The sequence below is a fragment of the Microcaecilia unicolor genome, chromosome 5 (genome assembly GCF_901765095.1).
Source record: "Microcaecilia unicolor chromosome 5, aMicUni1.1, whole genome shotgun sequence".
In the NCBI taxonomy this organism is placed as follows: domain Eukaryota; kingdom Metazoa; phylum Chordata; class Amphibia; order Gymnophiona; family Siphonopidae; genus Microcaecilia; species Microcaecilia unicolor.
In genome coordinates, this window is record NC_044035.1 from 271,122,994 (window position 1) to 271,144,943 (window position 21,950).

At 42.3% G+C, this 21,950-nt stretch overlaps 1 long non-coding RNA gene across 2 annotated transcripts in view; it reads right to left on the bottom strand.

Moving 5' to 3' along the window:
• Nucleotides 1–21,950, bottom strand: part of LOC115470730 — a 561,138-nt gene that overhangs the window by 145,085 nt on the left and 394,103 nt on the right. For both annotated transcript variants that reach the window (XR_003942231.1, XR_003942230.1), the window contains 2 exons: nucleotides 4,127–4,173; nucleotides 874–1,000 (listed from right to left, as the gene is read on the bottom strand). This is a non-coding gene — a long non-coding RNA (uncharacterized LOC115470730). The remainder of the gene's footprint in view (nucleotides 1–873; nucleotides 1,001–4,126; nucleotides 4,174–21,950) is intronic.

Genomic DNA, 21,950 nt, shown 5'->3' on the forward strand with positions numbered 1-21,950 from the left:
TGGCCAGTTCAAATCTCAATGCTGCTCCTTGTGATCTCGGGCAAGTCATTTAACCCTCCACTGCCTCAGGCACAAACTTAGAGCCCTATTTACTAAGCCTCGTTAATATTTTTAACACACATTAACCATGTACACGCATTAACTGTGCACGCGCCTACAATATCCCTATAGGCACCCACGCAGCGCAAGTGCTAATTGTAGCATTAAAAATGTTAACGTGTCTTAGTAAACAGGCCCTTAGATTATGAGCCCTCCAAGGACGGGGAAATTACCCAGTGTACCTGAATGTAACTCACCTTGAGGTACTACTGAAAACAGGTGTGAGCAAAATCCAAAACAAATACATAAATTGAAACATTATTTTGATGAAAATGGAAACCAAGGCAAGATAACGGGGCAATTACATCAAACATCTAGGAGAGTATGCATTTGAAAAGCGAGTACTGAGGTCCTTTTCTCCTATAACATGTTAGGCACAAAGGACTATTATATCTCACCTGTAACAGCACCATTAATGAAGAAAAAGAGGTGTTCTTTCTACATTTGGGATTGTATATATGACTGTAGCCAGTAATTTTATCAAGGTAATGTTTAAATAAGCTTGAATAGGTGAAACTTAGTATAACTATAATAATAAATATTTGCTCTGAGGACCAGAAATAAATAGAAGGAAGAAGAGTGAAGTCTGTTGATTTGGTTGAACTTGTAATACTGTGGCCCAGGGGAAATTTGCGCTTACGGGTAATCTTTAGACAAGTGCACCAGGGAGTAAACAAAGATCTGTCAGGATAGAACTACAAAAGCTGCCAAGTACAAAGGTAGTCAACCTTGTCCATGATGTTATGAAGATTTTGGCATAGACCTGTGACTCACCATGATGTTTTGAGGAGGTCTAAAACAGTAGCAGGAACAGACTCAACAACAGATGACCTAGGTGATCACACAATTCCTCTTAGATTGTCTTATGACCTGGACCCGCAGAAAACAACAAGTGGAGAAGCTGGAAAACAAAACAAAACTTTATTGAAACTAAGTTTAAAAGACCAACCCCTGGATTCTATATAGTGCATTTAGATTTAGGTGCCAAAATTGGCGCGGATTAACACAGCGCGTAAGTTAATTGGCTTAACAAGCTAATGAGCGCCGATATCAGCATTTAACAATAATGAGCACTAATTGGCACCGATTAGAATTTAGACGCACAACTCACTAAGCATATTCTGTAATAATATGTGCCAAACTTCTAATGCGCAGGCAAAAAGGGGTGGGGAAATGGGCGCTTCATGGGCATTCCAATTAGGTGCCTAGTTATAGAATATGGCCTAGTGCACCTAAATCTGCACGTAGGGATCTACACCAAGTTTTCGTTGGTGTAAACGAAAGTGCGTAGACTTAGGCACTGAAACGTCAACCAAGCGTATTCTATAATCAGCACCTAAATCTAGGCACCGATTATAGAATATGTTTAGTCGGCACCGATTTCTGTGTTGATTATTTTTAGGCACCATATATAGAATCTCGTTCCAAATAATTAAAAAGTGCTCGATGTCGAAGTTGCAGCTATTGCCTGCTTCAGGAGTATTAAAATTCACATGTTTTGTTATGGCCTTTCTGCTTGTTGTTTCCTGTGTGCTCTGCATGGGATTCACCTTTCTTTTTTTCTTGCTGTTGTGTACTAAACTCTCAGGATACAGGTCCATGAGCATATACTTCCCTTAGAGAAAGGTGTGGGAGAATAGAAACAGAGAAAACGATGGCTCTCCGTAGCTTTATTCTACTGTTGTGATTTTGAAAATTAATTTTCACTTTCAACCACTTTGAATTTAATTTCATAAAGTATCAGCAGTGTGTGAGGTATGTTCTACATGAAAATGGCTTTTATAAAATTGTGTGAAGATATACGCACCTATATAATATGTAAACCTCTTTGGTTGTACCACAGAAAGGCGGTATATCAAATCCATGACTGTTTGACCCTTTATAAAGACCATATGGCGTATCGAGTCTGCACATCCATACCATCTACAATCTCTTCCTCTCCCTTGTACTCTCTTTAATTCAGATAGTCTTTTGTCGCCACCACCTCCATCAAAAGACTGTTCTAGGAATCCACCACCCTTTTTGTAAAGAAGTATTTACTTAGATTACTCCTCAGTCAATCCCCTTTACATAAGTACTGCCACACTGGGACAGACCAAAGGTCCATCAATCCCAGTATCCTGTTTCCAACAGCGGCCAATCCAGGTCACAAATACCTGGCAAGATCCCAGAAAAGCTCAATACTTTTTATGATGCTTATCCCAGAAATAAGCAGTGGATTTTCCCCAAGTCAATTTAATAATGGTCTATGGACTTTTCCTTTAGGAAGCCATCCAGACCCTTTTTAAACCCCACTAAGCTAACTGCCTTTACCACATTCTCTGGCAACGAATTCCAGAGTTAATTACATGTTGAGTGAAGAAAACGTTTCTCCAATTCATATTAAATCTACTACTTTGTAGCTTCATCGCATGCCCCCTTAGTCCTAGTATTTTTGAAAAGAGTAAATAAACAATTCACGTCTACCCATTCCACTCATTATTTTATAGATCTCTATCATATCTCCCCTCAGCCGTCTCTTCTCCAAGCTGAGGAGCCCTAGATGCTTCAGCTTTTCCTCATACGGAAGTCGTCCCATCTCCTTTATCATTTTTGTCACCCTTCTCTGTACCTTGTCCAATTCTACTATATCTTTTTTTGAGATGCGGCGACCAGAATTGAGCACAATATTCGAGTTGCGGTCGCACCACGGACTGATACAAAGGCATTATAACGTCCTCACTTTTGTTTTCCATTCCTTTCCTAATAATATCTAACATTCTACTTGCTTTCTTAGCTGCCGCAGAACACTGAGCAGAGCACTTCCATGTATCATTAACAGCGACGCCGAGATCCCTTTCTTTCATCTTCATCCTACGCCCCCTCATTCCAGAACTTCTTTTTAATTGAAAGAGACATTTCAAATGACAGATTATGCCATGGGGATAAGAAATGTCTCTATCCTATTTCCCTTCTCCCACCTTTCTTCTAAAGTATGGATAAATGGTGAAACTGGAAAGTGACCAAATGGAAAAGAAATGAGAAGTGGCAGGTTTCCTAAAGGACTATGTCCCAACAGTTAGTACATAAATTAGCATGAGCTAAATGTTAGCACATGGCAGCAGCATAGTTATTGCACAGACATGAAACTTAGCACATTATGGAATGGCGAGAGATAGAAGAGTTATGGAAGAGGAATGGGCATGGACTGCACCTTGTAGACAGCACATGGAAACTTATTAAGTGCTGTCACGGCTGCAGATAGCATGGATGCACTGAGGTAGCAATAAGTGCATCCATACTCTCAGTCAATGCATTTCACACATGATAAAGGTTTTTCCTCAGCTGTAACTACTTAAGAAGATGCTGGGAACACCCCAAGGAGGTCCGATTGACAGAAGGCAGCATCACGTGACAAGGATGAAGTCATCTACACCCAAGGAGATTTCATTGCTTCCCTATGAAGGCATCTTACATTTCTTTGTATGGCAGTAAGTTCTGCTTACTGGCTTCAACTTGGATAATGGGCCAAGCATGCTCCCATCGTCTTCTGTCAATTAAACCTCCTTGGAACACCCCAACAGTTACTGCTGAGGCTTTGCTGTTACTGCACAGTAATTTGGGCACTTACCATAAGCTAACTGCAAAACTTGACTGCATCTTAGTAAAAGGGCCCTATAGAGTTTGATTGCTGGTTTTAGAGCTGTTCATAAGTAGTAAGGTGTTTTCATCCCACATTATGCATTTCTCACAAAAAGCTGAATAGCAGATTCTTATTACAGGTCTTCTGAATGCAATACTTTGGGTCCAATTTTATAGTTCATAGATGAAAAATGCCCAATATTCATCAGAGGCATAATTAACTATATACACCTTCTTTTTAATCACGATTACTGTGGGTTTGGTGGAGTAATTTTATAAAGTCACTTAGCTGCCTGTCTTTATACAAGAGGCATCTACTTAGCCTTCGCACATAGGCAACCTGTTAGAAAATTATAAAAGATGTTTCATAAAAGGTGTATTTGTTAATCCCGTAACATACTCTTACCTGTTAAATCCTGGTGGCAAATCCACAAAAATATGTAACAGTATAATCTGGAAAAGAAAGAGCATCTTCCTATTAACAAACTCGTATTCTGTAGAGATAATAGCATAACTGCCTTTTTTTTTGGCACATTTGAATTATAAAAACCAAGACAAGCAAACTCCCTCTATGTACATTTTCCCTCCCACCCTCTGAAGTTGGACTTGATCAGTCTGCCATTGTCTTATATGGCACACTATTGAATAGGAGTAGAATCTGATGCGGAACAGGCCATTTTTATTATAGTAATACTGAAAAAAGCTATTGCATAGTTTTCACATCTTTCTTCCTTGTGTAAGATTGTTACTAGAACAAAATTGATGTGGTTTTACAATTTATAATCCATCCTGAGCAGAGAATTGTGATTGCAATGTTAGTCTACTTATATATGTCAACAACCAAGCTATAGGTTAAACATTATTTAATCCAATAACAAGGTATCTTTGACAAGCTTTCAAGAGTTATCTTCTCTTTATTAGGTCAGAGGTTCCCAAACCTGATTCTGGAGGCACCCCAGCCACACAGGTTTTCAGGATATCCATATTAAATATACATGAGAGAGATCTGCATGCAGTGGAGACAGTGAATGCAAATATCTCTCATGAATATTCATTATGGATATCCCAAAAACCTGACTGGCTGGGGTGCCTCCAGGACCAGGCTTGGGAACCATGGTATTAGGTCAATGTCCACTGACCTGATGAAGCAAGGATAACACACTCTAGCTTGTAAAAGATATATTTAGTTCATTAAAAAGTTATCACATACAACTTGGCTGCTGACCCTTATTTCCACACATCCTGGATTTAACATATGGTGCCCAAAATAGTGCACCAAAATTTGGCACACGTTAGGCATATTCCATAATTGCACATGCAACTTAATTGACAAATGAGCAGTTAAATGGCAATAATTAGGCGCTAACAATTATTGGCACTATCTGGCAACAATTTGATTTTATATGTGCAACTTTGTAGTTGACATTCTATAAAGACGCACATGTAAATTTAACATGTGGCTTTGAAAAGGGGGTGTGGCCATGGGAGGGACATGGGCAGGTCAGAGGCATTCCTAGCATTTGCGTGCAGTGTTATAGGACAGATTATGCCTAATTTAGGCACGAGGATTTTTCCAGGTTTCAGCAGGATGCAGATCCTGGTGCTAGTCTATAACAGCGCCCAACTTTGGGTGCCGTTTATAGAATAGCACTTAGTGCTCATTTTTTGGCACCTAAATTTGGTACTATTTATAAAATTTAGTCCATAATGTGTAAACAAATTGCTAGTTGTCTTAATCAGAAAAAAGGTTCATCTACATCCAAGGGCCTAGACTCCTGCGTAGGTCTACTAGGGAGGTAACTAGGTTCCAGCAACCAGCTACCTACCTCCTTATGAAAAAACAAAACAGTTTCCCAGCTCCGAGGTCTATGTGGAACCACAGAAATCCCTTATGGTATCTACCCACACAGTTCAAAGGTCCAAGAAACAGTGGCAGTGGTCCAGGAAAGGAGGAGAAAACCAAGGGTTCACATAAATTATTATTGAAGAATGACCCTACTTGGCCACGTTTCAGCAACGGCCTTCATCAGGGTCAACACAGTCTTCGATGTGAACTCAATAGGGACACAAATGCATAAACAATCCCCCGGATTCTATATACAGCGACTAGATTTTCATGTGTAAATCCAGGTGGATTCCATAACAACGTGCATAACAATTGGCTCAACAAGCTAATCAGTGTTGTTAATAGCACTTAACAAGCAATAACATTAATTGGCATTACAATTTATGCACACAAATCCCTAAGCATAGTCTGTAATGCAGTGCGCCTAAAGTTTAATGCACATGGGTAAAAAGAGGCGTGGTTATGGACATTTCATGGGCATTCCAAAATTTATGATTTTTGTTATAGAATATGACCCAGTGCGTGTTGCACAGGGATTTATGCCAGGTTTTCCTTGCTATAAATGCCTGTGCATAGTTTTAGTCACAGTGAGGTCCACCTAGGCGTATTCTATATACAGCGCATAAATCTAAGCTTTGCTTAATAGAATACGCCTAGGTGGAAATGTTTACCATGTGGATTTTTTAGGCATGATATATAGAATCCCCCCAATGTCTTTTAAAACCGGAACAATTCTCTAAGCTGAACTGCGTGTGACTGTTAGGCAGCAAAAGCCTAAATCTCTTACTATCTTCAATATTCTTTTCTGACTCTATATCTAAATCTAGAAATTACACCTTAATATTTCTTTCTTCTACCTCTTTCACAATGCTACGATTTACAAAAGCAATTCCTACATGTGCGTAATATTCACTTAAAATGAATGATATAAGTACATAAGTATTGCCATACTGGGACAGACCAAAGGTCAATCAAGCCCAGCATCCTGTTTCCAACAGTGGCCAAGCCAGGTCACAAATATCTGGCAAAATCCCAAAAAAGTACAATTTATGCTGTTTATCCCAGAAATAAGCAGTGGATTTTCCCCAAGTCCATTTTAATAATGGTCTATGGATTTTTCCTTTAGGAAGCCATCCAAACCTTTTTTAAACCCCGCTAAGCTAACCACCTTTACCACATTCTCTAGCAATGAATTCCAGAGTTTAATTACACATTGAGTGATGAAAATTTTTCTCTGTAAATTTACTACTTTGTAGCTTCATTGAATGTCCCCTAGACCTAGTATTTTTGTAAGATGGGGAAAAAGTAATCAATCAGTTGATACACAAATACAAGTGTGGAAAGCATGCAGAGCATGGCTCAATAATGCTCTTCAAAAGCACTATATATGTATGTGGATGAATGTATGTCTGTGGTACCTGTGGGTTGATGGATGTGGGGGGTATGCATGCATATGGTGTCAGAAAATGACTGAAAAATGCCGTACTGCAGCAGAAACTTCTGCCTGAAATTCAGGATATTTCTGAGTATTTTAGTTTTCAACAGGATGGAGCTCCAACACAACAAACTCACAAAACAGTTGAGCTCTTAATTAATAAAACCCCAGAATTCATTGAGCCAACAGCTCAACAGTGGCAAAGACTTCGTGAATGTGTCAAGGTTGGAGGACACAAATTATGAATTAACTAAGGGGAAAAAACCCATTACAATAATGTATTTTCAAAGGTCATAACAAATGTTTTAAAAAATTGCAAAGTATTAAGGGGACCCGCTTTGTCTGGACACCATATACACGTACATGTGTAAATGTGAAGGCAGTTTGTGAGGCAGTGGGCTAGTAGCAGGAGATACTATAACAGGGTGGAAGCAGTTTCTGGGATAATATGGGGTAGTCTGAGGTGTGCAGCAGTTTGGACTTGTGTATTAGGGCAGTCTGCAGGGAAGTATTGTTTTCGGAAGAGGGCAGTTTGCAGGGTGGTGGGGCAGTGCAGGGGGCAGTTTTTAGGGGGTGTGGCAGTCAGGATTTGGGTGTGAGGGCACTGTGGGGTGGTAGAGTAGTTGTAGGGGTAGTTTTTAGAGGTAGGGCATTTTGGGGGGTAGTGGGGCAGTTGTGGGGTAGAACGGGGATGGGGACAGTTTAGAGGAGTGGGAATAGTAGACAACAGCACGACGCAGTTTGAAAGGAGGAACTGTTGAACTGTAGTGTTAAACTGTATGTAAGCTTGCATGATATACCAACTGGAACTCCTTTTCCCATAGAAATACACTGGACCATTTCTTTGGGGGTGGGATTATTTCTTTGGAACCTCTGGCCCATTTTCAAACGTTTTTCCAAACAGTTTTACCCAAAATGCCAAGTTTTATCCCCATTCCATTTACAGCAGCTGGAAACTCCTGCTCCCACTGAAATGAAACGAGCCATTTGGGGTGAGGTGGAGGCTTATTTCTCTGGATTCTCGGTCCACATTTGTCCATTTTTGAACATGATGTATCTTTTTACTGGTTTTTCCTTATGTGCCAAATTTCACACCATTCCATTAAATTTCTGGAGATTTACCTTGCCCCCAGACAGACATCTTTGGCTCTTTTTTATATAATCCCTTTCAACTTCTGTTGGGTTGGAAAGAATAACTATTTTAATACACACACAAACCTTGAACATTTGTAAAAACAGTGCCTTTTATTTACTTTGCCATATTTTCATTATCTTCTCATTTATTTGTGCCAAGTCACAGGGTGGGCTGTACTCAACATACACAAAAGTTAACCATAAAAAAAGTAACACCAAGATAACCCTAACTCACACACAACACTCTTCTCACAAAACCCCCTACCAACCACTAACACATACTCAACTACCCTCCTGCAAACAAAATGTTTTCAATTATTTCTGGAAGGTAAGCAATGTTGATAATTGCTGCCATATGGGAACTTTGGACACTAATGGGTTAAACTGAATTCCCTTCAAAACAGGCAGCCAATGGAGCTCAGTTTATCCAGGAACTATGCTCCCTAACATTAACACCCTAGCAGTTACATTCTGCAATAACTGAAGTCACTTTAAAATTTCTCCCAGAACTCCAAATACAGAAGTATCATGAGTTGTTCTCCCTACAGAAATGTTTTCTTATTGGAAACTTCTAAGCCTTTGCAGGGCACTGTATGTATAAATGAGCCTGAACCATATCCATTATGCAAGATGATTAGGCATTTACTGCTGGATAGGGTGCTTAACGAACCAGACAATTATAGTGGACATTGCTTGTTTATTAATTATCAGTACATCATGAGAAAATTAATAACATGGTCGCTGCTAATAAGTATTGAGAGCCGTGTCCTAACCAAAAATCCTGCCTTTCCTTTCTCAGCTGTTTCTTTCTATGCATTATTTGGTTGGTAAATCTGTGGTGCATAATGTTAAACACTGGGTTGGTCCCTCGGCATTTCATTTTATGAAGTCAATTACATCAGTACCAACTGCAACAGAGTAATAATTCTTTAATATGTTTAGAACATGTTTTAGACATTTCATTACATAGTAAACATAGTAGATGACGGCAGAAAAAGACCTGCACGATCCATCCAGTCTGCCCAAGAAGATAAATTCATATGTGCTACTTTTTTATTTGTACTGTCCTCTTCAGTGCACAGACCGTATAAGTCTGGCCAGCCCTATCCCCGCCTCCCAACTACCAACCCCGCCTCCCAACCACCAGCTCTGGCACAGACCCTATAAGTCTGCCCAGCACTATCCCCGCCTCCCAACTACCAGTCCCGCCTTCCACCACCAGCTCTGGCACAGACCGTATAAGTCTGCCCAGCACTATCCCTGCCTCCCACCACCGGCTCTGGCACAGACCATATAAGTCTGCCCAGCACTAGTCCCGCCTCCCAACCACCAATCCCAGCACAGACCGTATAAGTCTGCCCAGCACTAGCCCCGCCTCCCAACCACCAGCTCTGCCACCCATTCTTACATAGCAGGAAAGTAGAGCACCACATTTCTGAAACTCTGAATGTTCTGAAAGCCTAAACACTCTCCCCCGATATTCAAAAGCATTTAATAGGCCAGGATCGGCACTTGGCCAATTAAATGCTCCATAAGTGGCTATCTCGTGATAGTCAGAGGGGGATGGCTGGCTATCTCCCGCTGAATATCACTGGTTAGCGGCTAGCAGATAGCTGGTTATATTGGCAGACATAACCGTCTATCCACCGATTTTCAGCCCCACTTTAATACCTATATTTGGCTGCGTCAATATGTGGGATATATTTGCCCAGTTAGAAGATAACCAGCTAAGTCTGAATATCAACATATTCAATGCTGGTCAGCAGAAATAGCCCGACACTAAACATCCAGGTTTAGCAGAGACCGTGGGAGTTGGCTGGGATAACTCCCACGGTCTGAATATTGGCCCTCCTTACTTTAGAATTACACCAGTTTCACTATTCAAGTAGATTGTGAATGTGAAAGTCACTGTAACTAAATTCACCAATAGGCCAGTACATGACTATGCCCTATTACAACAGTGGGATCATGCAACAGAATAGCAGTTAGCTGTTGCAATAATATGGTAAAACAGAGCCACACAGTGGGTTAAGGTGAAGGGAAATAATACCAGGGTTGTATAGTAACTAACTAAATGTAACTATTTACTGTATAAGTAGAAGTTTTGTTACTTTTATTTGTAAAGAAGTACAGGATAACATTTTTTTTTACTCTTACTGAAGTAATAATTTTGCCAATTTTTTTACTACTTTTACTCAATTACATCTGATACTTGCAGGTAAAAGTAAAAAGTAAAAGCGAAAGGGAGATGCAAATGACGATTCGTCAGTAAACCAAATGAAATAGCAAAACTGGGAACATGATTTTGTTATTGCAAAACTTGGATGTAACAAAAGAGAGGGAACAAAGTACAAACTAAAGTCCAAACAAAAAAACAGCACCACGGGCCTTTAAAAATGGAACACAGTTCTTTAATGAATGAGCCTTGACAAAAAGACCCGACACGGGCCGTGTTTCGGTGACTAGCACCTGCGTCAGGGGTCACAGTGATGACGTGGAAAACTTGGGGAATAACTCGAATATATTCCTCTACAATATATTATTCCTTACCCCACGTCTCATGTAGTAAAAGCTACAAAGCACCAAGGCACTTTCACTTTCTGTATCAAAATGGATGTACAGAAAGTGAAAGTGCCTTGGTGCTTTGTAGCTTTTACTACATGAGACGTGGGGTAAGGAATAATATATATTGTAGAGGAATATATTCGAGTTATTCCCCAAGTTTTCCACGTCATCACTGTGACCCCTGACGCAGGTGCTAGTCACCGAAACACGGCCCGTGTCGGGTCTTTTTGTCAAGGCTCATTCATTAAAGAACTGTGTTCCATTTTTAAAGGCCCGTGGTGCTGTTTTTTTGTTTGGTTTTTGTTATTGCAAAACTTGAAATGAAATAAAAGTGGGAGGGCGACCAAGGATTCCAAAGACTTAATGCCGAATGCTTTTGAGAACTATTTGATGAAGGCAATTCCTCAACAAAGGGAGGTCTTTAGAAAGACCGTTGTGAAGGTGAGCGTACTTCGTTGTCTCCTCTGACACAACGCTTGTATAGAATGCTGCAATAAGCTAGTTCTCAAAAGCATTCGGCATTAAGTCTTTGGAATCCTTGGTCGCCCTCCCACTTTTATTTCATTTCTTGTTGTTGTCCGTGGGGCATCTAGAGTTCTCCGCCTTGTGGCGGATATTTTTTCTCTCTCGTTATTGCAAAACTTGTCATGCAAATAATAGATCATAACTTAAATTTTGCTGTTCAGTGAGTATAACCTATAAGAGCAGTGGAGTTGTCTGCGTTTGTTGAACTGGTTACTGGTCTCCAGTCAAACAGAACAGTGATGAGTTGGGTCACTTTAAAATGTAGATGAAGCTGAAACTGGTAGTAGTTCTTGGGAAATAGACATATTTGTCTCTACCACAACAGACTGCTCGTCATCCCATGTGAAATGTTATATTGGGTTAACTGTCCACTGGATTGATAAAGACTCTTTAGTAAGGAAGTCTGCTTGTCTGGCCTTGATTGAAGGGTTTCCACTCATTTGACGTTCTTGCATCAATTCTCAAAAATATTCAGTTTGCCATCAGATGAAAATTTGTTAGAACAACAACAGACAATGATTCCAATTTTGTGAAAGCCTTCCTTGTAACTGCACAGCATGACAATGAAGATAAAGATGAAGATGCAAGTGATGAATTAGACAGCACATCTTCTAATGCTGATGATAATGAAGTATTCTTTGCTATATAGAAGTCAAGTGTTTCAGAGATTCCCTTGACCGTAACATGCAGACCCAATCAATACATCAGTAATATTGCAACCTGTCTTGATTTGAATGAACTTTTTATCAGACTGAACAATTCACTTTCTGGTAGTGTAGCTGTTGAACCTTTTTAGCTGAACTGGATTAATGACTCACAAGCCATTTTCAAACATTTAGTTTTACTAAAAGCAAAGTGGATTGAACTGTAGAACAATACAGTTGATGGAATAAAAACAGTAATAGTTGCATTTATTGTAGTTGTGATACTTTTTACTCAAAAAGTATTAGGCAATAATTTTTTTTTACTTTTTAAATTTAAGTACATTTTTCAATGTGTTCACTGTACTTTTTACTTTTACTTAAGTATTAAAATATACATTTATTTTTACTTTTACTTAAGTACTTTGAACACTGAATAATGTTTATTAAAGGTATCAGGGTAGGGAGTTCTGTTCAATTCATAAGTGTGGAAGAAAGTAAACGCAAAACTAGTCTTAAAATGTAAAAAATGCCCTCTTGTTCCCTGCTTCTGCAGAGCCACAGTGTACACTACTATCTCTCAGCAAGGCAGCATATTCCACTTGATTTTTAGCAATAACATAGACTGGCCGAGTCAAAGATACAAGTCTGCAAGGTCCCAAGCTGAACTTGGCTTAGTCTACTGTTGTGGCTGCATTTCATACATACATTATGTGGTGGATGCATATACAGTCGGGCATTGCTGCTTCTCTCTGGGCCTACTTAACCTAGCTATACCCCAAGCTTTTATACTTCCTGGACCAGTTCCACTGGGCGAGACTTTTAATGTGGTTCTGCCACTGTGAGGGAGTGTCATTAACAGGGAGTGGTAGCATTCTATAGAATCCCTCACAGATATACAGTTCACTATTGACTCTGCTCAGTAATGTTTTACATGCTGCCGGGACTTGGATAAAATGCAGTAAAAGCAGTATAAGATGTCATTCAGCACACACAGCATTAGTTCAGTCACAAACATCCACTACAGCAGGTTCCAAATTCTTCTCATTCAAACACTACAATGGAGAGCATGAATTATGATCTATCTCAGCTATAAAGCAGAGAGGAATCTTAAGTAATCAGCATCAGTTCAACAAAGACCCTAAAAGGAAAAAAATGGGATCTGAAACCTTCTAACCTGCTTAAGGGCTATCATTTGTCCTGTAGTTCATTTTTGAAAAGTGTGTGTTTTATTGGACACTGGACTAACGGAGACCTGCAGTAACTGTGGGGATGGGGACAGAGCTTGCGGGGATGGGGCAGGGACAGATTCAGCGGGGATGGAGACAAACATAGTTCCTGTGCCATTTTCTACTTTGAAACCTGTTAATGAACTGGACTGTTATTTATGTTTGAGTGATGCAGACAACAATATTTTGTTTTTTTGGAAAGATGCTGGCCACAACTAGCAAAATTTGCATGAGGGATCCTGTACATCTTGCTACCAGCACATCTTCTAAGAGTACATCTTCTATTGCAGGAAGGACTGTGGAAGGCAGGAGAGCTAGACTTAATCCTGAGACTGCTGATGACTTCTTATCCATTCACAGATGAAAAAATCATAACAGTGCTACATAGGGCATATAGAACGGGTTGTAGTTTGTACCCCTGGACATTTTAACAGGGTGGATTAGGATTCCTTGGGGTAGTAGAAATCAGCTATTGTTGGAGTTGGAAGGGTAGAGGGTTATTATAGCTGCTCACCGTTGTTTTCTATTTGTAATTTATACACAATAGTTGCACAGCATATTGTTCCTTTCTATACTGTAATAAAAAGATTTAAATTAAAATCATAATTGTTTGAGGCTTCTGCAGATGAGGACAGAGCCCATGAGGATGGAGCGGGGACAGAACCTGCGGGGACAGGGCGGGGACGGAGACAGGGCCTGTGGGGACGGGGCCAAACTTTGTCCCTGTGCCATTCTCTACTAACAATGGATGTGCAAATCTCTGCACTGATTTGCATAGTTTTGCCAAGTTCAATTTGATGTTTCCTATAGCAGGAAGACATGGCTACCCTTATCCATGAATGAATATCAGTAAACTAACCTAATCTAACAGTCTTTTTGAGTGCAAGTATAACTGAGGCTAAGTGATAGTGTCTTTTCGACTTTCTGCTCAATTACGATATGAAATCTAAAATTAATAGTAGAAAATAAGAGGACCTACAAAATAGATAAAAAAAAAAGGAGAGAGCAGAGTTCCTGATTTGCATTGTAAACCACTTTGATAGTTCCCCATAAAGTGGTATACCAAGCTTAATAAAAACTTGAAACTTTATTGTGGCCTGCCCCAAATATGATTTAAAACTTTCTATACCACCCAATTCAGAAATACGATTTACAAAACAAACTAAAATCAAACAATTTTTGGAAAGGAATGCCATGTTAGCTAGGAAAAGCAGTCACACTAGAGCAGTCACATACTAAGGGATAGGAGCATATATGTATAAATGTACATGGAGAAGTTGGTGGTTGGTGACAGGAGGAAAAACTCCGATGATGACTTCAGGATGTGCCTTCATATGCCACATTAAACAAATAGGATAAGAAGGTATGTTCTAAACACTTTATATAACTCAGAGTGTAAGAGTAATGGAGGACAGTTCCATAAAGAAGAGCCAACAAAGAAGGCGAACTGGCGGGTGGATTCATAGAACGCACTCTTTCAGCCTGGTAATACTAACTGGTGATCGTTTAAGGAACGAAGACGGTTGCAGTCGCTTCAAAATACTGCTGCATGGCTGCTTTTGCAGAAGAGCTAAGATGACCACATACAACCCTTATCAAAATATTTGCACTGGTTTGTTAAAAGGTCAGGTTAAGTTCAAACATATTTGTTTAGTTTTTAAGTTAGTGACTGGAGAAGGTCCATGTTATCTGAAAAATAAATTGCTCCCATATATTTCAGTGACCTCTTAGGTTTTCACAGCAACTGTTGGTACAAGTGTCTGATAAAGTTTGACTAGACTACACACGGCATGTGACAAACCTACATTTGCCAATGTGATACTTCTGTTGTGAAATTTGAATGCTCTTCAACCCTAGCAGGAGGAGTTTCTCAAATTTTAGAAAGAAATTCCCAGGACTAGTTATTTGATCAACTCTTGTAATCTTGAAATCTGTTAGCTTTGTCTGAGATACTGTTGACTGATTTACTGCTGGGAATTACAGATGTAGCTTAATGGATTTTAAGATTTGGGTGAGGTACTGTTTAAAAGAATACTATATTCTTGCTTTGAATTTATTTTAGAATAAATAAATAAATATATAACTAGTAACCTTTCAGACAACTTACCATTTTTGGCTATTGTACTGTACTATATCATTAAACTTGTTTTTAAAGATGCTTTATCACTGTCCTAGGAAATGCACTAAATATGTACTAATCAACATGATTCATTAAAAGGAAATGACCAAAAACTGTTTCTACAATTTTATCTTTATGCGTTTTTTATCATACAAGCATCGACTGATTTACAGAAGCATAAATGGAGGATGAAGAAAACATAATATCGAGAGATATACATGTCACCCCTAAGATATAAATCATCCTCCCCTCCACTACACCATAATAATTGGGGGGGGGGGGGGGGGGGGGAGGAAAAGTGAAGTTATCTAACAAAAACAATTTTTTATATTAAACACATAGGCACTGGTGCAACTCCTTCCAGGAAAACATTTAATCATTGTCCTTCATAACTTCACCATGAGAAGTTGATACTACCAGCTTCTTAACATCTAAAAAGACACGTAAATACTCTGGATCAAAGAAAAGATATCTACTTTCTCTTACTCAACACCCTCACTTATCACACCTACCACTGCAATTTCCCCACCTCTAGCTGTCTGTTCGTCTGTCCAATTTAGATTGTAAGCTCTGTTGAGCAGGGACTGTCTTTTCATGTTAATTTGTACAGCGCTGCGTAAGTCTAGTAGCGCTACAGAAATGTTTAATAGTAGTAGTAGTACTTTCTAAATATTTAATACCACACTCACACGTTTACTGAAGAAGTAGTAGCTATTGCCAGGGTTTCCTGGAGCAAGGCAAGAAACAACTTGCATCTATCCTGTGTAAAACAAGCTACATCCGGATATATACATATTCTTTTGTCTAATGAAAGAAACATTTGCTTTCTTAAAGTAAAAGTGCAGAAGCATGTTCATATTCTGTTCAAATATAAAACATACTCCTATAGGAATTCTGTATGAAAATTTTAAAAATTCTGCCTAATGTATTTGTAATATTTTTGTCCTTCTTTCCTTTTCCTTCCTCAAGCTTCAGCCTCCTCAGTTGTCTCTCCCTCTGACTCCAACACTCTGTCTGCCCCCAAGGTTTTCTCACATATGCAGTACTCCCACCTTTCATTCTTTCTTTTCCCAGGCACACACCCCTCCTCTCATTTTCCTTTCCCTCCAGGCATGTCCCCTACCTCAGTCTTTTTCCTCTCCAGCTTGACCCCCCCCCCCCCTCCCCACCAGTAGCACACTCAGGTTGCTCTACCACCAACTCCACCCTCTGGCACAATCTCAACTTGATCTGCTGCCTCTCCCATCCACATGGTGCACAATCAGCATATTAGGCTGCAGCAGCTATTGCCATGGCACTTTCACAGTTTTATCAGCGCAGCCCCCCCCCCCCCCCCCAGTATTCACCATGCACACTCAAGCTTTCCCTGAGGCTTTCTCTACTCTTCCATCCCCATCACATACTCATCTTGCTCTTCCTATCCCTACAGCACAAACTCAACCTTGCTCTCTCCCTCCCTTTGTATCTCCTCCCCAGCCTGTTTCAGTGACCCTTACCCCTCTGTGGTACTCACTTACTTGAGCTTGGATCTGCCTTCCCTCCCTGCTTCATCTGCATGCCAAGAGCACAACTGCACATCGGACTGCCTCCTTCTATGCCACCCTAGACTTGACAGTTCATATGAACCAAGCAGGCCTCTGTACCGTCCCCCATTTCAAATGAACAGTCTGGAGTAGGCAGCGTGATGTGCAGCTGTTCATTTCCTCCTCTTTTGACAGGCGATCTCTGCAGGGCTGAAGAGGAGAGACTGAAGAGTGTCGCTGATGCCTATGTAGAATTCTGTACAATTAATGGAGAAGTCTGCATAGGTGGGGACATCTGTGTAAATTCTTCAATGCACAGAATTCCCCACAGTAAACCAGCAGTGTGGCCCTTCCCTGAATCTCCAAGGTAGATGACTCCAAAATAGCCAAGACATTTATATGTTTTAAACTGCAAATTTTTCCTTCCCCAGGCAGATCATCATAATGGCTCTAAAATTTTGCAACCTTAAATGTTCACTAGCTTAATAAAAACATCTTTAGACACACACACAACCCATCACTCTCCTGCCCGACTGCTCACCTCAACCTGCCTGTCTTCCAGCCCAGCTACCTACCCCCATAAACACCTCAGTTTCTACTTATGGCCCCCCTTCACATTCTATTCCTCGCCCTATCCCTCCCTAATCTTTTCACCCTCCCACCGCTGTATACCACACGAACTCACTGCCCATCCATGTCCTCTCCTGTCCTGCTCACTACTGCAGTACCCTACCTACCCCATCCCCCACCACCTCACCATCCCTACTGTCCTCCTCCTCCTTCCTAGCTCTCAACCTCCAACACCTCCTTCCTGCCATGAACCCTTCCCCATTCCTTCTAAGCGCACCCCCTCTTCGTTGCCTTCGTCGCCCTACTTCCCCCACCCTTCTCCGCTCTCTCTTGCTCCTCCTGAAATCCGCGGGAGACATCAATCCCAACCCAGGTCCCCCACACATGTCCTCGTCCTCGTCTCATCTATGCAAACGCTCCCGCGATATCTCCAATCTCATCTCCATTCCCCTCCTCCCCCCTTCCTCCCTTCCCTTCTCGTGTGCCCTGTGGAATGTCCGCTCAATCTGCAACAAACTTACCTTCACCCACGATCTCTTCATCTCCCATTCCCTTCAACTGCTTGCCCTAACCGAAACCTGGTTCACCCCCGACGACTCTGCCTCAGTCGCGGCCCTATGCCACGGAGGCTATCCTTTCTCCCATTCGCCCCGCCCAGTTGGCCGCGGTGGCGGCGTTGCTCTACTACTTTCACCCTCCTGCAGTTTTCAACCCCTCCTCCTACCACAGTCTCACTGCTTCTCATCCTTTGAAGTCCACTCCATCTGTCTATTCTACCCGCTGCCACTCAGAGTTGCAGTCATTTACCGCCCCCCTGATAAGTCCCTCCCTTACTTCCTTACCGACTTCGATGCCTGGCTCTCCGTTTTTCTTGAGCCCTCATCCCCATCCCTCATTCTTGGTGACTTCAACATACACACTGATAACCCATCCGACTCATACGCTTCTCAATTCCTCACTCTAACCTCCTCCTTCAACCTTCAACTGAGCTCCACCACACCCACTCACAAATCTGGTCACTGTCTTGATCTCGTCCTCTCTTCTATCTGCTCACCCTCCAATTTCTGCGCCTCAGCTCTTCCTCTCTCTGACTATCACCTGATCACATTCACACTTCATCACCCTCTCCCTCAGTCCCGCCCAACACTAACCACTACTTCCAGGAATCTCCAGGCTGTTGACCCCCCCATCTTATCCTCTAGTATCTCTGATCTCCTCCCGTCCATCATGTCCCCCGAGTCTGTCGACAAGGCTGTCTCCGCTTACAATGCCACTCTCTCCTCTGCCCTAGACACCCTCGCACCGTCCGTTTCCCGTCCCACAAGGCGCACTAATCCCCAGCCCTGGCTTAACCCCTGCACCCGATACCTTCGCTCCTGCACCCGATCGGCTGAACGCCTATGGAGGAAATCTCGCACCCTTACTGATTTCATTCACTACAAATTCATGCTATCCTCCTTCCAGTCCTCCCTATTCCTTGCCAAACAGGACTATTACACCCATTTGACTAATTCCCTCAGCTCTAACCCTCGTCGTCTCTTCGCCACCCTCAACTCCCTCCTCAAAGTGCCCTCCGCTCCCACCCCCCCCTCACTCTCTCCTCAATCACTGGCTGACTACTTCAGCGACAAGGTCCAGAAGATCAACCTCGAATTCACCACTAAACCTTCTCCTCCTCTTCATCCCATAACCCACTCCCTCAACCAACCAACCCAGGCCTCCTTCTCCTCTTTTCCTGATATCACCGAAGAGGAAACCGCCCATCTTCTCTCCTCCTCGAAATGCACCACCTGTTCCTCTGACCCCATCCCCACCAACTTACTTAACACCATCTCTCCTACTATCACCGCCCCCATCTGTCATATCCTCAACCTCTCTCTCTCCACTGCAACTGTCCCTGACACCTTCAAGCGTGCTGTAGTCACACCACTCCTCAAAAAACCATCACTTGACCCTACCTGTCCCTCCAACTACTACCCCATTTCCCTCCTACCCTTCCTCTCCAAAATACTTGAACGCGCAGTTCACAGCCATTGCCTTGACTTTCTCTCCTCTCATGCCATCCTCGATCCGCTTCAATCTGGCTTTCGCCCACTTCACTCGACAGAAACGGCACTAAGTCTGCAATGACCTGTTCCTCGCCAAATCCAAAGGTCATTACTCCATCCTCATCGACCTATCCGCCGCTTTTGACACTGTCAATCACAACTTACTTCTCGACACACTGTCCTCTTTTGGGTTCCAGGGCTCCGTCCTCTCCTGGTTCTCCTCTTATCTCTCCCATCGTACCTTCAGAGTTCTCTCTCATAGTTCGTCCTCCACCCCTATCCTGCTCTCTGTTGGAGTCCCTCAGGGATCTGTCCTTGGACCCCTTCTTTTTTCAATCTACACCTCTTCCCTGGGCTCCCTGATCTCATCTCATGGCTTCCACTATCATCTGTATGCTGACGACACCCAGCTTTATCTCTCCACACCAGACATCACTGCGGAAACCCAGGCCAAAGTATCAGCCTGCTTATCCGACATTGCTGACTGGATGACCAACCGCCACCTGAAACTGAACATGGCCAAGACCGAACTTCTTGTTTTCCCACACAAACCCACTTCTCCTCTCCCTCCACTCTTTATCTCGGTTGATAACACCCTCATCGTCCCCATCTCATTTGCCCGCAACCTCGGTGTCATCTTCGACTCCTCCCTCTCCTTCTCTGCGCATATCCAGCAGATAGCCAAGACCTGTCGCTTCTTCTTTTATAACATTAGCAGAATTCGCCCTTTCCTCTCGGAGCACACCACCCGAACTCTCATCCACTCTCTCATTACCTCTCGCCTTGACTACTGCAACCTACTCCTCACTGGTCTCCCACTTAGCCATCTATCCCCCCTTCAGTCCGTTCAGAACTCTGCTGCATGCCATATCTTCCGCCTGGACCGACACACTCATATCACCCCTCTCCTCAAGTCACTTCACTGGCTTCCGATCAGGTACTGCATTCAGTTCAAGCTTCTGCTACTAACCTACAAATGCACTCGATCTGCAGCCCCTCCTTACCTCTCAACCCTCATCTCCCCTTACGTTCCTACCCGTAACCTCCGCTCTCAGGACAAATCCCTCCTTTCAGTACCCTTCTCCACCACCGCCAACTCCAGGCTCCACCCTTTCTGCCTCGCCTCACCCCAGGCGTGGAACGGACTCCCTGAGCCCATACGCCAGGCCCCCTCTCCCTGCCCATCTTCAAATCATTGCTCAAAGCCCACCTCTTCAATGTTGCCTTCGGCACCTAACCACTACACCTCTACTCAGGAAATCTTGACTGCCCCAACTTGACATTTCGTTCTTTAGATTGTAAGCTCCTCTGAGCAGGGACCGTCCTTCTTTGTTAACTTGTACAGCGCTGCGTAACCCTAGTAGCGCACTAGAAATGTTAAGTAGTAGTAGTCGTAGTTGGTTTTTATTAAATAATTGGTGGGGTACTCAACTTCTATTTTCTTAATTAACTATAAAATTAAAAAAAATTACTTGTATACAGTCCAGAACTGAGTGACTGCCTGACTAAAAACTCAGGATTGGGTTGAAAAACTACAAACTTTGTCTGAACCAAGTAAAACTGTAAAATAGTGACATACTGAACATCAAAAATCCCTTTTGGAAACTGTGAACTCACCCTTAAATCACTAGCCAGGAACCTTGGGATACAGTTGGACTCAACACTTACACTGATCCCCTAAACCCAAACATTTATGAGTTGCCTCTCTCCATATACTGAGAAGACGAGTCTTCTTACAGTACTTCACACCATGATATCATCAAGATTGGATTACTGTAATGCACTTTACACCAATATGACTAGCTCCAACTGATTCAGAATGCCACAGCACAAATGATTGAGGTTTTCTGCAAAACCTTCTTTGGCTACCAGACTACAGAAGATAAGAATCACTAACATAAGGAAAACTTGAACGTCAAGTCAGAAAAAGTGCAGGAAAATTATCTCAGCTAGAGCTGAGTGGATAAGCAAGTCCTCTTACAATACATAATATTAGTCCTTTTCTGTGTGACTAGCTGGTCAGTTGCTTCTTCCATAAAAGGCTTGCAAGAAAAGTAACGCTTTCACCTGCTTCCAGAAGTAGAGGCAGTCTTGAACTTGGTGAAGCCTTTCTGGGAGTTCATTCTGGAGTGTGGGGGCTACTCCAGAGAAGGTTTGTTGGCAGGTGTCGCATCATGTGATTTCCTTTGAAGAGGGTGTGGTTAAGGACACTGTTTGGGAGGACTTGCGTGATTTTGGAAGTGCATAAATAAATGATTTTTAACTTGTGTGCAGCAACTGGCTAGCATCTCTCCCTCCTGCGCTTGGGTCCAGTTCCAACATCTCTTCTCCCCAGCGCCTCACAGGGTTCTCCATAGGATGCAGCAGGTCGCAGCTAAGACAACACTGAAAGCTGCCCCTTTAGCCAGTGGAAACTTTCCTCTGCTGCGTCCCGCTGCTCAGAGAGGCAGCTTTCAGCGTTGTCTCAGCGGTGACCTGCTGCAGCCTTTTGAGCACCTGACGGGCAGGTGAGGAGCTGGGGGGAGAAGAGATGCTGCAACTGGATCTGGGCAGAGGGGGGTTGGGTGGGGAGAAATGCTAAGTGCTGTCTTGGCT